Raw genomic sequence first — 12,493 nt, forward strand, 5'->3', positions numbered from 1 at the left:
CAGATGACTGGATTAAGAAGCTGTGGTCCATATATACAATGGAATATTACTCAGCTATCAGAAAGAACGATTTCTCAACATTTGCAGCAACATGGACGGCACTGGAGGAGATTATGCTAAGTGAAATAAGTCAAGCAGAGAAAGACAATTATCATATGGTTTCTCTCATATATGGAACATGAGAGATAGGAGGATCGGTGGCAGAGGGAGGGGAGGAATGAAGGGGGGGTAAACAGAAGGGGGAATGAACCATGAGAGACTGTGGACTCTGGGAAACAAACTGAGGGCTTCAGAAGGGAGGGGGGTGGGGGAATGGGATAGGCTGGTGATGGGTAGTAAGGAGGGCACGTACTGCATGGTGCACTGGGTGTTATATGCAACTAATGAATCATGGAACCTTACATCAAAAACCAGGGATGTGCTGTATGGTGACTAACATAATAAAAAAATATTATAAAAAAAAAAGATAGGGGCACTGGGTGACTCAGTTGGTTAAGTGTCTGCCTGCCTCTCAGGTCATGATCTCGGGATCCTGGGATCGAGTACTGTTCAGCAGGGAGTCTGCTTCTCTCTCTCCCTCTGCCCCTCCCCGCACTCGTGCAGCTCTCTCTCTCTCTCTTTCTCTCAAATAAATAAAGTCTTTTTTAAAAAAACTAAAGATAAATAAAATCAGTTTGCAAAGTGTTAAAATCCAGTACACAGACAGTTATTTTCCATTGTACTATATTTTTCTGTGTACTTGAATATTTTATATATTTTTTTAAATGGAGCAATATGCATGAGAAGATCTATTCAAGAGAGGGAGAGGGTTGCACATAGGAAGAATACGGCAAAGGAAAAAAAATTTGAAATCATTCTGAGCAACTTGAAGGCAGAGACTTAGATGTTTGTCCTTCTCATTATTCAATAACTACTTATTAGACTAGGAAGAGGTCAATACGGTCCAGAATGTAGAGGTCTTTGGGAAGCAACACGGAGAAATGCAGTTTCTACACAGTTGAGCTATTTCGTGTGTTTGTAACTGGTGAGGTGTTTATTGTAATAACAATATAGATTTAGGGGAAATCAATCAGACAATATTGTATATAATGATTAAGGAGTCATAGACAGGAGGCAAGAGGTCAGTAAAGAACAAATTGAAATACCCTCAGTGGGAAGGGAGAAAAGTCAAAACTGGAGAAGAAACCATTTATATGAATATAATAATAATGATGACAATAATTAGTTCAAGAGCCATTACAAGGACCAGTGACTGGCTTTGGTGGCTGAGCATAAGGAAGAGAAAAAGGGGGACAGCATGAACTTCTGGTGTCAGGTGTTTAGTGTAGAAGGAAATAACATTACCCAAAATGGGTCATGAGAGAACTCCCTGAAGCTTCCATAAAATAAGATTACCACAGATCTTACACTTAGCACCATTTCTGTGTTAATAACTGCCTTAGGTGGACCCTGAAATAGACCCCAAGTGGAGATTTGCCAGCAGGAAGTTCATGCTTCTCCATCAAGACCTCTGGAGGAGAGAAGGAAGGAGACCTGAGCAAGGAAAAGCTTGAACAGTTGACACATTCTCGAAAGACAAGAGGCCTCACCCTCAGAAGGCTCGAGAGTTTGAATGCCCTTCAGAATTGTTCTCTCTGAAGTAACAGGATTTGACCTTTATCCCCTCCCCTATTGACCAGGCCTTAAAATCAGGATGCCCATGACTGGGGTGTGTGGCTCTGGACAGGGCAGCGCTCTTTGGCTGAAGGCAGCTGCTGACATGCTGACACGGGGTGATGCCAGCCTCAGACGTGAAGAGGGTCGAAGCCTCTACCCCAGTCCCTTGCATGTGCCACTCAGATCCCCTTGGGTCATATAATAAATTCTAGATCCAGCTCTTGCAGGATTCTGTTTGATCTCCTTCCCAGGGAAACTGACAGAGCTGAAAGTGAATGAGACAAACCACAACCCGGCTAATGCAGGTGGTCTCAAAGCCACAAGCGAGCACCATGCCTTCCCTACTACCATTCTAGATTCCCCGCCTCCTCTGGACCACCTCTCCGAGCCCGGTGACTCACTAGCAGACTGACCCAGACCCTCACTGCCGAGAGGTCTGAGCCCCTGGTCACCGTGGACTTAGACCATGGGTGCTGCACTTGTCCACCTATTCGTGGCTGTTCCCACTACGGTCGTTCTTACTCTGTAGACCGGAGCACTTACCTTGTACCGACTACCACATATGTCCATTGGAATTGCACGTCTGCGGACGGAGGAAGTGACCACCAGGTGCGGACATGAGCCCGGTGGCCACTCGGAGCTGCACCTGGGCTGGGACTTCATTGATTCCTCGGAGGTTGTAACGCTGTTCAGGTGCCAGGTCATCCGTGTCAACTCCGAGCCCATGTCTGACACAGCTGGAAATTCCGTGTCGCTCCTTCTCTGTTGTACAGCTGTCCGAGTAAATGGTTGTAGGTCGCCTTGGGAAAGAACAGGGGTGTCCTTGTTTGTAGGTGCTTGTCAGTGGACCGCCGGGGTTTCATCTCCAGGAGTTTCAACCTCTCCTTCAGTAAATGGGTGCTGGGTAGGAAATCGGCTTAGTTCTGAAAACTGAGTGGAGGGCTGTGGCTTTAATCGGAGTGCTGCTCCAAGGGACACGGCTTGGGGTGAGCGCAATGCCTGGAGAAGGACTCCGCTAACCGCTGCGGACACCAGCAGCTGGGGAATGAGCGCCCTGGCCCTGGGGGGTGCCCCTAGGTACGGCGTCCTTTCGACAACCAGTCCTTTAAGGTGAATGTGCAAAGACAGAACGGAGAAAGAAGATGTGTTGAAATGCTGAAAAGGAGAAAGATCTAAGAATGTTTGAACATCCAAATTATCAGAGTTCCTGTTGGTCTTTACTCTGCCTCAGTCTCAAAGGTTAAACTTGCAATACGGTGTTCTCAGGCTCGTGTGGAATAATTCTGATACACCAAACACAAATCTAACTGATACATCGTGTACCTATAATTAAGCAGAGGAAGTGTTTACCAGTAAAAAGAGTTTTGCCAAGGTCTCATGTATTTGTTGTAGGTGGAGAGAACAGCTGGAAAATTCTGACCTGACCCACTGAAAATGGCATAAGAATAACTCCCCACATGGCAGGATCGATCTCTAAACTTTTGTATGCTCTAGACTTCTTCATTCATGATCCCAGGTATGATGAAAAACAACCAGGTCATGAGAAAACGGTTTCTTTTTTAATCCATTCTCCAAACGTGAAAGGGCCCCGTTGAAAAGATCACATATTATTGTGTACAGCACCATAGCAGATGGTCTCTTCCAGTTCCTGTGGGGGCGAAGAGTGCTTTACTGCTGGAGCTACAGAAACGCCTGGTGTGCACGATGAGAGCCCAAGTTCAAGGCTGCTCTTGGTTCAAAGCCCTGGAAGGTATTGCTTCAGTTCTTCATGACAGTCAACCCAAACTGGCATACATTCCCATCCTTCCATCCATCAACATTTGAATCGTTGGAGAGAGTACAGCGTTATCAATTAAAACAACTATTTCTCACTGCTCCCAGACTGGTATATGTTGTGTTTCCCTTTAACAAGCAGAGTAAGTGACAATAAATCCTGGGGAATGTTGATAAAAACTACGGATTTCCAGCCTCCGAGGTGTAACTAGAAGAGCAATGAACAAGTTTGTTTTGGAAGAAAAGTATTTCTGGAATTCAAGGACTGCCATTATGAGTTGGTTTATCTTTATTACTCTGAGTTTACTGAGCATTACAACAAATTACATAGTTTATAATAAATCTTTTATGACAGTATTACAATGTGTCTTTTGTATACTTTAGCTCAAGCAGGAAAAATAAACAAAATACAGTTCCCTCTTTTAAAAATTCAGGACTAGACCGAGCAAGCAAACAGAAAGTGCTTAAAACAAGCAACCAGAAATGACCTCTAAACATAAGGTGTCTTTCTATTTAATTGCACTTAAAACTTCAACTTTGACAAGTACCTTTCCCCCCCAACACTTTTGTTTATCCTACCCTTCATTGGAACCCCATCTTCACAAGATTTGCACTTAGTACTTATAAAATAGCTTAAAAATTCACTTGTCCTGGCAGTATCATTTAAAGAGAAAGCTTTTATTATATCATAGTTGATAATTAGTATATTACACAAAAACGATATAAGCAGGTCCCTTATGCAGGCTGCTTGGGCTCATCATTGGTGGAATGGATGAAATGAAGTCTGAGAAGACTTGCCTTAAAAGAACTGTTGCAGGGGCGCTTGGGTGGCTCAGTCAGTTAGGCATCTACTTTTGTCTCAGGTCATGATCTCAGCGTCCTGGAATCGAGCCCCCACATCAGGCTCCCTGCTCAGCGGGAAGCCTGCTTCTCTCGCTCCTCCCAGCTTGTGCTCTCTGGCAATATCTCTGTCTCTCTCAAATAAATAAATAAGATCTTAAAAAAAAATAAAAAGAATTACTGCAAATAAAACCAGGAAGCCTGGAGGACCCTACAGACCTGCACGATTTAAATCATGCAGTTAATTACTTCTAGCAGAGGGCCTTTAATTGAGGGCAATACCATGTTAATGTGGGAAAAACAAAACAAAACAAAAAAACACAAAACACCCTGACTATTCCTGGCCACGGAAGGGCAGTCTCCCTACCTTGTATAACATAAGAATCATCTAGGTCCCGTGTTAACAGATTGCCAGAGCCGTCCTCTGGAGATTCCTGATGAGATCTGAGTGGGTTCTGAAATCTGTGTTTACCAAGTCTCTCCGGGATTTGATGTGACTGGGCAAGGGAGGGCATTTCCCGTGCTTCTGCTGGAGCCCGATGTAGCATTTTTAAGAAACCTCCTTTCCTGCTGAACTGTACTCCAAAAATAATAGAGTTCATAGGGGAAAAAGCAGGATTAGAGAAGGGCATGCAAAACCCGTGTAACGTACCCACAGCACTAACGAAAACAGTAACAATTCTAATTAAGCAAATAAACAAAAAACGACACAAGTAAAAAAGACAACACACACACTACAGTAAATACAGGATTCTACCATTAAAAAAAGTGAAAGTTAGCTTAATGAACAGGTGTGTGCGGGAGGATTAGACTGTCCAGTCACGAAGATGAGGACCAAATCCATAAAATAATGTGGGAGGACCAAGTCATATGCACTTCGAAGACAGAGTATGTGGCCAGATTGATGCCAGACGAAGCCCAGGAGGTGAATGGACCCCAGGAGGTGAACACACCCCATATACAGCACTGTATTTCCCGGCTTGCCGCCTCTTACTGTGTTCCTGTAACTTGTACTCAGGTTTTGTTACCCGTTGACCACTGTGGTGAAACTGCTCAGGACTGGACTAAATCCCACATGATACTGACCTCTTTCCCTACTTAACAATCGTTTCTGACGTAGTGTGTCTTACGGAAACACGTTTTAGAAGTAAAGGACTTAGATTGGGTATGCCAGGGCTGCAGGAATGCAAGTTAACTTAGCTTTTCATAGGGCATGTTTAAATAAGGATAAAGAAACTTGAAATATTCATAATTTTCTAGTCCCCCAAGGCTGCTGCTGGCACCGCTGTCACTGTCCACAGGGGGAACTAGCTGCCACCCTTCTCAGCACATAATTCCACAGAGCCCATCTTCTTCAGTGTGCATTCTTCTATTCAGGGTCAAGACAGCCCATGCGCTGGCTGCAAAGGAGGCTGGGAAATCGAATATCTGCCGTACCTTCCAGCATCTACGGTGTGTGCATGTAGGGGTGTCCCTCAACAGGGAGAGGGGATTCATGCGCTGAAAGGAAAAAGAAACGCTATATCTTTTAAAGATACTCTCTCGAAGTAAAAAATTGGAACCTATCAGGTAACCTGTTAATTTAATAGGATATGCCCACATACTTGTAGGATGGGGTTCATATATCATCATTTAAAATCTGTTTTTCAGGGACACCAGGGTGGCCTAGCGCCGGACTCTTGGTTTTGGCTCAGGTCTGATCTCAGGGCCCTGAGATCGAGCTCTGTCAGGCTCCGTGCTCAGCCTGGAGTCTGCTTGAGTTTCTTTCCTCTCCTTCTGCCCCACCCCTGCTTACACACGCTCTAATAAATATATAAATCTTTAAAAATAAAATCTATTTTTCATAGACAATTTAACAATTTGGGAAATTCTTATTTGTATTTCCTCTTATTTTATCTTTATTTACTTTACAATTGCAAAAAAAAAGACTAGAAGGATAACAACAAAACGTTATCTGCATTATCCCTGATTTATGCAATTATAGGTAATTTTTAATTTTCTTTTTTATACTTTTCCATGTTTTCCAAGTATCCCAATAAGTGGGTTTTCTTTAAAAGTCAAGTTCATTTGAACCCCCCAACAGAGGACAGATTGTATCACACAGCTAAAAAAAAAAAAAGTCAGATAAATATAAGCATAATCGTTCAGAATTTCTTTATAAAATGGTAGCTTAAAAATGTACAATAAAATTGTTTCTTTCATTGCATATATACTGTAAATGATCATTCCAATTAATCATTCCTGATAAACTCACGTCTCATCAATTGTTCTCATGGGTAAGGACATGTTAGGGCCAGTTTTTTAAACTTGGACTTTCCAACTATTCAAAGATCACCAATGTTTTCGTCTTTTCCTGCGCGACCATCTGACGCTTAGGGTAAAAGCTGAGCTGAGATTTTTAAGGTCTGGTTGGGAGTTAGTTGCTGCTTCCTAATAACAATTATCATAATAAGAAGTATCTTTGAAGACTTTTGTGTTAGACACTATCCTAGACCATTTTATATACGTTATTGTTAGCCCTTTTAATCAAATATATAATTTCTCCATTTTGCTAAGGGGTAAACCTTGAAGAGATATTTCACTTGTTCAAAGTCTCATAGCCATTAAGTGGTGGAATCCAAATGCAAACCCACGTCAGTTTGGGGTTCAGCGGCGCCAGGCCAACATGACCCATTAAACACTCAAGTCAAGTTAGATCAAGGTTCAAACATAGAGAGGACAAAGTACAAACCCCAAATTCTGCAGTCAGGGTCCACAGAGGCTGTAGAGCCTGGAGTTCCATATTGGATGAAGACAGGAGGCATCGAGGCAGGTTAGCATCAAGCAACAAGACCTCCATGACCATGTCTGGACACACTGGAGGGTTTACCGCGGTCTGTGGGCTGGTGTAGAGGTGGTGTGAAGTCCCTGGGAGAGCAGGCTGGCTGAGGGCCAGACACAGGGCAGTGGGTAGATCACAGTCTCTACTAAAGTTGGTATTTTTCACTGCCCAGTTCCAGTCTGTGAAATAATTTAAATTGGTATTAAAGACTCAGGGACCTAGGCTGAACCATATAGGAAGGAAGATGTACTCCTCTGGGACCAAACACATGGGTCTGAATCCATGCTTTTTCACCAATTAACTGTGTGATCTTGGGTAAGTTCCTTGTGCTTGGTTTCCTTGTTGGTAAAAACCAAGACTAACACCTCATAGAGTTACTATGAGGATTTAATGACTTAATGTAGAAAGGGAACTGTGCACAGCACAACCTTAGTAGTCCTTACTACTTGTTTATAAGCATGTCCTTGCAGCCTAACAGATACTGGCCACACACACAGAGGGAATTAGTGAGAGAGGATATAGTCTAAAGCTCATAAAGTCACCGAGGGGCTAAATTCCCTCCAAGTTCCCTCCACACCAGGTGCAAACACAACAGACTATTTTAGGATCCCACTCACCGAATACCCTGCCAGCCATGCTCTCATGGGTTCAAGGACTTGGCAGGAAGGAGCTCGCAGGTGGCAGACCTTTAGAACTCGTCACCGAGTAAACCAAAGATTGACAGAGTCTCCAAGCAATAGACCAGTAGTCTTGACTTTGATTTAAGGTGAGATTCTAGAATGAATTATTAAAGTAGCTGTTACCATTCGGATGGGGAAGAAGTGAGCAGTAGGACTCGGCCTACGTTCGTTATCATTCATTCAGAGCAGACTAACAATGTATTTCTTTCACTGGCTCTCCAGACCCTAAATTAAGAAAAGAAATAGGATAACTGACTTCAAATATTTGAAACACTGGGGGGGTGTGTGTGTGTGTGTGTGTGCGCGTGCGCACACGCACGTAAAAAATTACATTTGCTTGACATGACCTTAAGATCCAAGGAATCAAAGCTACTGAAAAACAGATCTCATTTCAATAATAACAAAAACCTTTCTAACAGTGTAAGCCAGAAGTGGCAGACTGCCTACCAGTGGGTCAAATTTAACGCTTGTGCAATCTTTTGTTTGGTTCACAAACAGGCATAGTGTGTGCCGTTGCGTACGCTATACTTTCACAGTTTGTGCAGTTGTGCAAAGTGGCCCAGAAACTTTCACAGTAAAATCCAGATTTCTGGTGTTTTTGGAGAAATCCCAGGATGTGCAGCAAAGACTGCGTTCCCTTAGAGTAGCAGTACCCCGACCCTGGAGGGAACGCACCCCCCGGAGATGGCTGTGTGTGTTACAGTTGGCCCCCCTCCCCACCCGACACACCCCTAGTTTATATCACCTACCTGGAGGGTGTTTGAGTTATGACCTCAAATGATCTTCGTAAATGCGGAGAGAGGTCCCCCTCTGTCATATGATTCTCTGAGTCTCTAATTTCCTGAGTCTAAACGTCACTCAACGATCTCCCTGCTTTGCTGTCGTTAGCTATTTATGAGGTTACTAGGCCCCGTGTGTCCTTTTCGATAAGAATCTAGCACCATTCTTTGCTTTGAACATATGTCTTACTTGGTAGCACTTTGGCCGGCAGCTGCAAGGCTGTTCTTTCTCAAATTTCAAAGCAACTTTAAGAATAAGGACAGGAAATTCAAGTACTTCAACAGAAGCTTTGGATGTTCTCCTGTGACTGGTAAATGGGTGCTGAAGAGTAAATTGTTACAACTCCCAATTTTTACATGACTTGTGTCACGTGGCTTCAATACATGCTCTGAGTAAATATAATTGAATTTTCTGGTGTTCGACTACATCAAGACTTTTACCTTGAACCTCTCAAATTTCATCGATTCATATTCTTGAGAAAATAAAAATCATGAAAAGCACAGAGTTCAGTTAATATGTTAAGACAGGCCATGCTATTATCATAAATGAGAAAAAAAAAACAGAATTATGGCAACATTGTTCAAAATAAAATGGTGATTTAAACAATACTCATAATAACCAAACCAAACCAAACACCAGGTAGTGTTTCTGCACATTAGGTAAAGAAAATAAAGTTGTTTTTGCAAAACTTCAAACTGTTGGCTACCATTTGAATGTAGTAACATGTGGGAGGTTATGTTTCTAAATATAATGTAAATTAATCCTCTCGGTCATTAGGTGTCATGCAGTCTTACTGTCCTCAAAACTCAGAAACGAGAAAATCCTCAGGGAAGTTCTCAGCAGAAATGTTAGTTAGCTTTGGTAAATGTGTCTGCTAAACATTACTAAGTAAAGTACTCATTTCTGTGATTAATATACAGTGAGAAAATATATAATAAAATATGATTTGATGGAAAGTAGGCTACCTAATCTTTTAAAAAGTAAAAAAACTTCTAAAATGTTTTCTTGCTTAAAAATGTCCAGAAGCACCAAACACCAAAGGTGACCTGTGTTGTTTTTCTATTACTTAAAAAATAAACTTTAATTCTACTGAAAATTTTTGGAAAACAGATATATTTGGGAGATTTATAGGATTTCCTCTATCAGAAACAAAACAAAACAAAACATACTCTACTTAAAGACCTCTATCTATTCCTGAAATATTTCCAGCTTCATTTTATCTCTTTTAAAGATTTTATTTATTTATTTGACAGAGAGAGAGCATGAGCACACAAGCAGGGGGAGCAGCAGAGGGAGAGGAAGAAACAGGCTCTCCGCTGAGCAGAGAGCCCCTTTGCGGGGCTCAATCCCAGGGCCCTGGGATCATGACCTAAGCCAAAGGCAGATGCTTAACTGACTGAGCCACCCAGGCGCCCCTCCAGCTCCATTTTAAATGAATAAATTCTGCAAGAATATTTGGCTCAAATATCTTTGGTTCAAAGGCACGACTGACATGGTCAGTCCTCTGCCGGTTTAAATTATTTTAAGTAAAATCAAGCAGACTTTAAAAATGACAAGAACCTGGACCCTTGTGGCCCCTTTCTTCTCGATAGGTGTGTGGGAGGTCTGCAGTGCAGGCTCAGGAAGTCAGAACGTCTGTCAGGTGTCAGGGGCCTAGAGAGCAAAAGGTAGAGTCCCACGTATAGACGGTTGAGTTAAATTTACCAGGACAAAAATATGTAAAAGCATTACAGGCAGAAGTGACCATGTGTGGACAATTATGGTGAGGAACACGGGTATTTGGAAAAAAACAGTTCTCTGTGCCTAGAATGTAGGTTACAGTGGAATAATATGGCGCTAGGAATAGCCTATCTTTGAAATCATATGGGTCTCAGTTCAAATTCTGATTCAGGTATTCATAAAATCTTCTTTTAGATTAAAAAAAATACTCATGGCAGTAGGGGAGAGGCCTGGCTTGACAACAATCTGCATGAAAAAATACTCGTTAATCAGGTCTGTTCTGTGCTCCACATTCTGAGGGAAACATCGGCAACCCATAGAGATCGATTAAAAGAAACGTTTAATTTGAAGAAAAGACTGTCTTTGAATATTTGAAGGACTTTCATATAAGAAGTATGAACAATTACGTGATCGTTCTGAGAATGGTAGATTTTGTGAAAGAGCATCAGTCTCCTTCAGACCAGCAGAGCACCTAGTAGCCCCTGGGCCTGCCTCAGCATGCTTCACAAAGATGGGAGTCCCTTCTCTCCAACAAGCCAGGCTGGGGGGCCACGCAGCAGGGAGGCTGTGGGTGGGCACTGGACTCCCTTGGGCCTATCAGAGCCTCTCAAACTCTAAGATTCAATCATTTTATCATTTCAAATGTTGGCTTGCAAAAGTCAAGGCAGTTCTCATGGCCGTGATCCTTTTTCTCTTCATTCACCTCAGTTTTGAAATCTGTTACTCTTGCCCTTCCCCCTTTTTATTGTGCTAAAATTCCACTTGGGTCTCCTCTTCCCATCACCCTGTCAAATCTACTGCCCTGGCACCCACAGCGATGGGGCCTTATTCCCCTGAAACGTGTATGGGCATCAGCCCAACGCTGCACCACCAAACCCCCTTTCTGCCACTACTAACACTATTGAAAAACGGGAAGAGAAAAGAACAGGATTCACTCATGCAAAAGAAAATGGATTTAGAAAAGAAATGACCACCTGTTTGTGACTTCAAGTCAAGAGAGACGAAATTACACTTCCTAAAAATTATGAGGATGATCATAGTGTGATAGAAATACGTAGCGCGAGCAGGGTGCCTCAGAGCAGCAGGCGCTGTTTTGGAGGCTCTGCCGGGGGGGGGGGGGGGGGGGGGGGGGCTGAGCTCCGTCACCAGCCAGTCCCGCGCGGGAGAAATTGCTCAAACGAGGGAACGGAGGTTTAACGCAGTTCAATAACTGGCCAGTGGTCAAAGAGCCGAGAGAATTGGCTTTGGGCTTGTGTTCTGATTCTGAAACATATGCTTTTTAGGTTCCACAGACTCTCTCTCAACCCCTTAGCAGAAGCAAAATGGCGTTTAGAACAGACGCCATGTTTTAAAAATAGTTAAGGAAATAGGTGGCTCCTTCCCGCACTGCTCCTCTCCTTGGCTCTGGCCTGTGGCGCCGGCAGGGGTGGGCAAGCGTCGTAGTCTTCCTACCGCCAGGAAGCTCCGTAGCCACCGATGAGATCAGAAGTGGCGTGATAAACAGTCCAAGAAAGCTCAACTGGGCACAGCCCTGAAGGCCAACCCTTTTGGAGGAACTTCCCACGCAAAGGAAATTGTGCTGGAAAAAGTAAGGGCTGCAGCCAAACAGCCAAATTCTGCCATCAGGAAGTGCGTCGGGCTCCAGCTGATCAGGAATGGCCTTTGTACCCATCGCTGGTTGTTTGAATTTTACTGAGGACAACGATGAGGTTCTGGTCTCAGGATTTGGTCACAAATGTCAGTGCCATTCTTAGAGTTCACTCTAAGGTTGTCAAAAGAGCCAGTGTCGCTCTTTGGGCCTTATACAAAGACAAGAAGGAAGGACCAAGAGCCTAAGTTTGGATGGTGAACACATGATAATAATAAATTTTCATATGCCAAAAAATTAAAATATAAAGTAAAATATCTAAGGAAATAACAGTGAGCGGGACATTAAAAATTTGGCACGCCATTGTCAGAGTAAGAGATAAAACATCTCAGTTAGGAGTGGGAAAATATTGCACGATCGGTGCAAAAACTTAGCCTGAAGGAGGTAAATGACAGCGCTATTCAGTGTCACCAAATCCCAGAAAATTCCTCCCAAACAACTGAAATCAGCTAGTGAGAGAATTTTAACTGCTGATATAGAATTTGTTTTTAGAGTTGTTTAGTGCGTCTTTAACTTCAGTACAATGAATCTATGAGCCTCTTCCAAACAGATACGTATACATCCCACAGCAAAGCA

At 43.0% G+C, this 12,493-nt stretch overlaps 1 long non-coding RNA gene and 1 pseudogene across 1 annotated transcript; one reads left to right on the plus strand and one right to left on the minus strand.

Moving 5' to 3' along the window:
• Positions 1–6,335: 6,335 nt before the first annotated feature.
• Positions 6,336–8,654, minus strand: LOC148109515 (uncharacterized). Its single transcript, XR_015725393.1, has 3 exons — positions 8,520–8,654; positions 7,708–7,864; positions 6,336–7,269 (listed from the first exon to the last, which is right to left on the minus strand). It is a non-coding gene; the product is annotated as an uncharacterized LOC148109515 (long non-coding RNA).
• A 2,432-nt stretch (positions 8,655–11,086) lies between these two features.
• Positions 11,087–12,105, plus strand: LOC123789674 (small ribosomal subunit protein uS12 pseudogene; annotated as a pseudogene).
• The last annotated feature ends 388 nt before the right edge of the window (positions 12,106–12,493 follow it).

This window comes from Ursus americanus, chromosome 8, assembly GCF_024610735.1.
Source record: "Ursus americanus isolate L20-20 chromosome 8, mUrsAme1.1.p, whole genome shotgun sequence".
Classification (NCBI taxonomy): Eukaryota; Metazoa; Chordata; class Mammalia; order Carnivora; family Ursidae; genus Ursus; species Ursus americanus.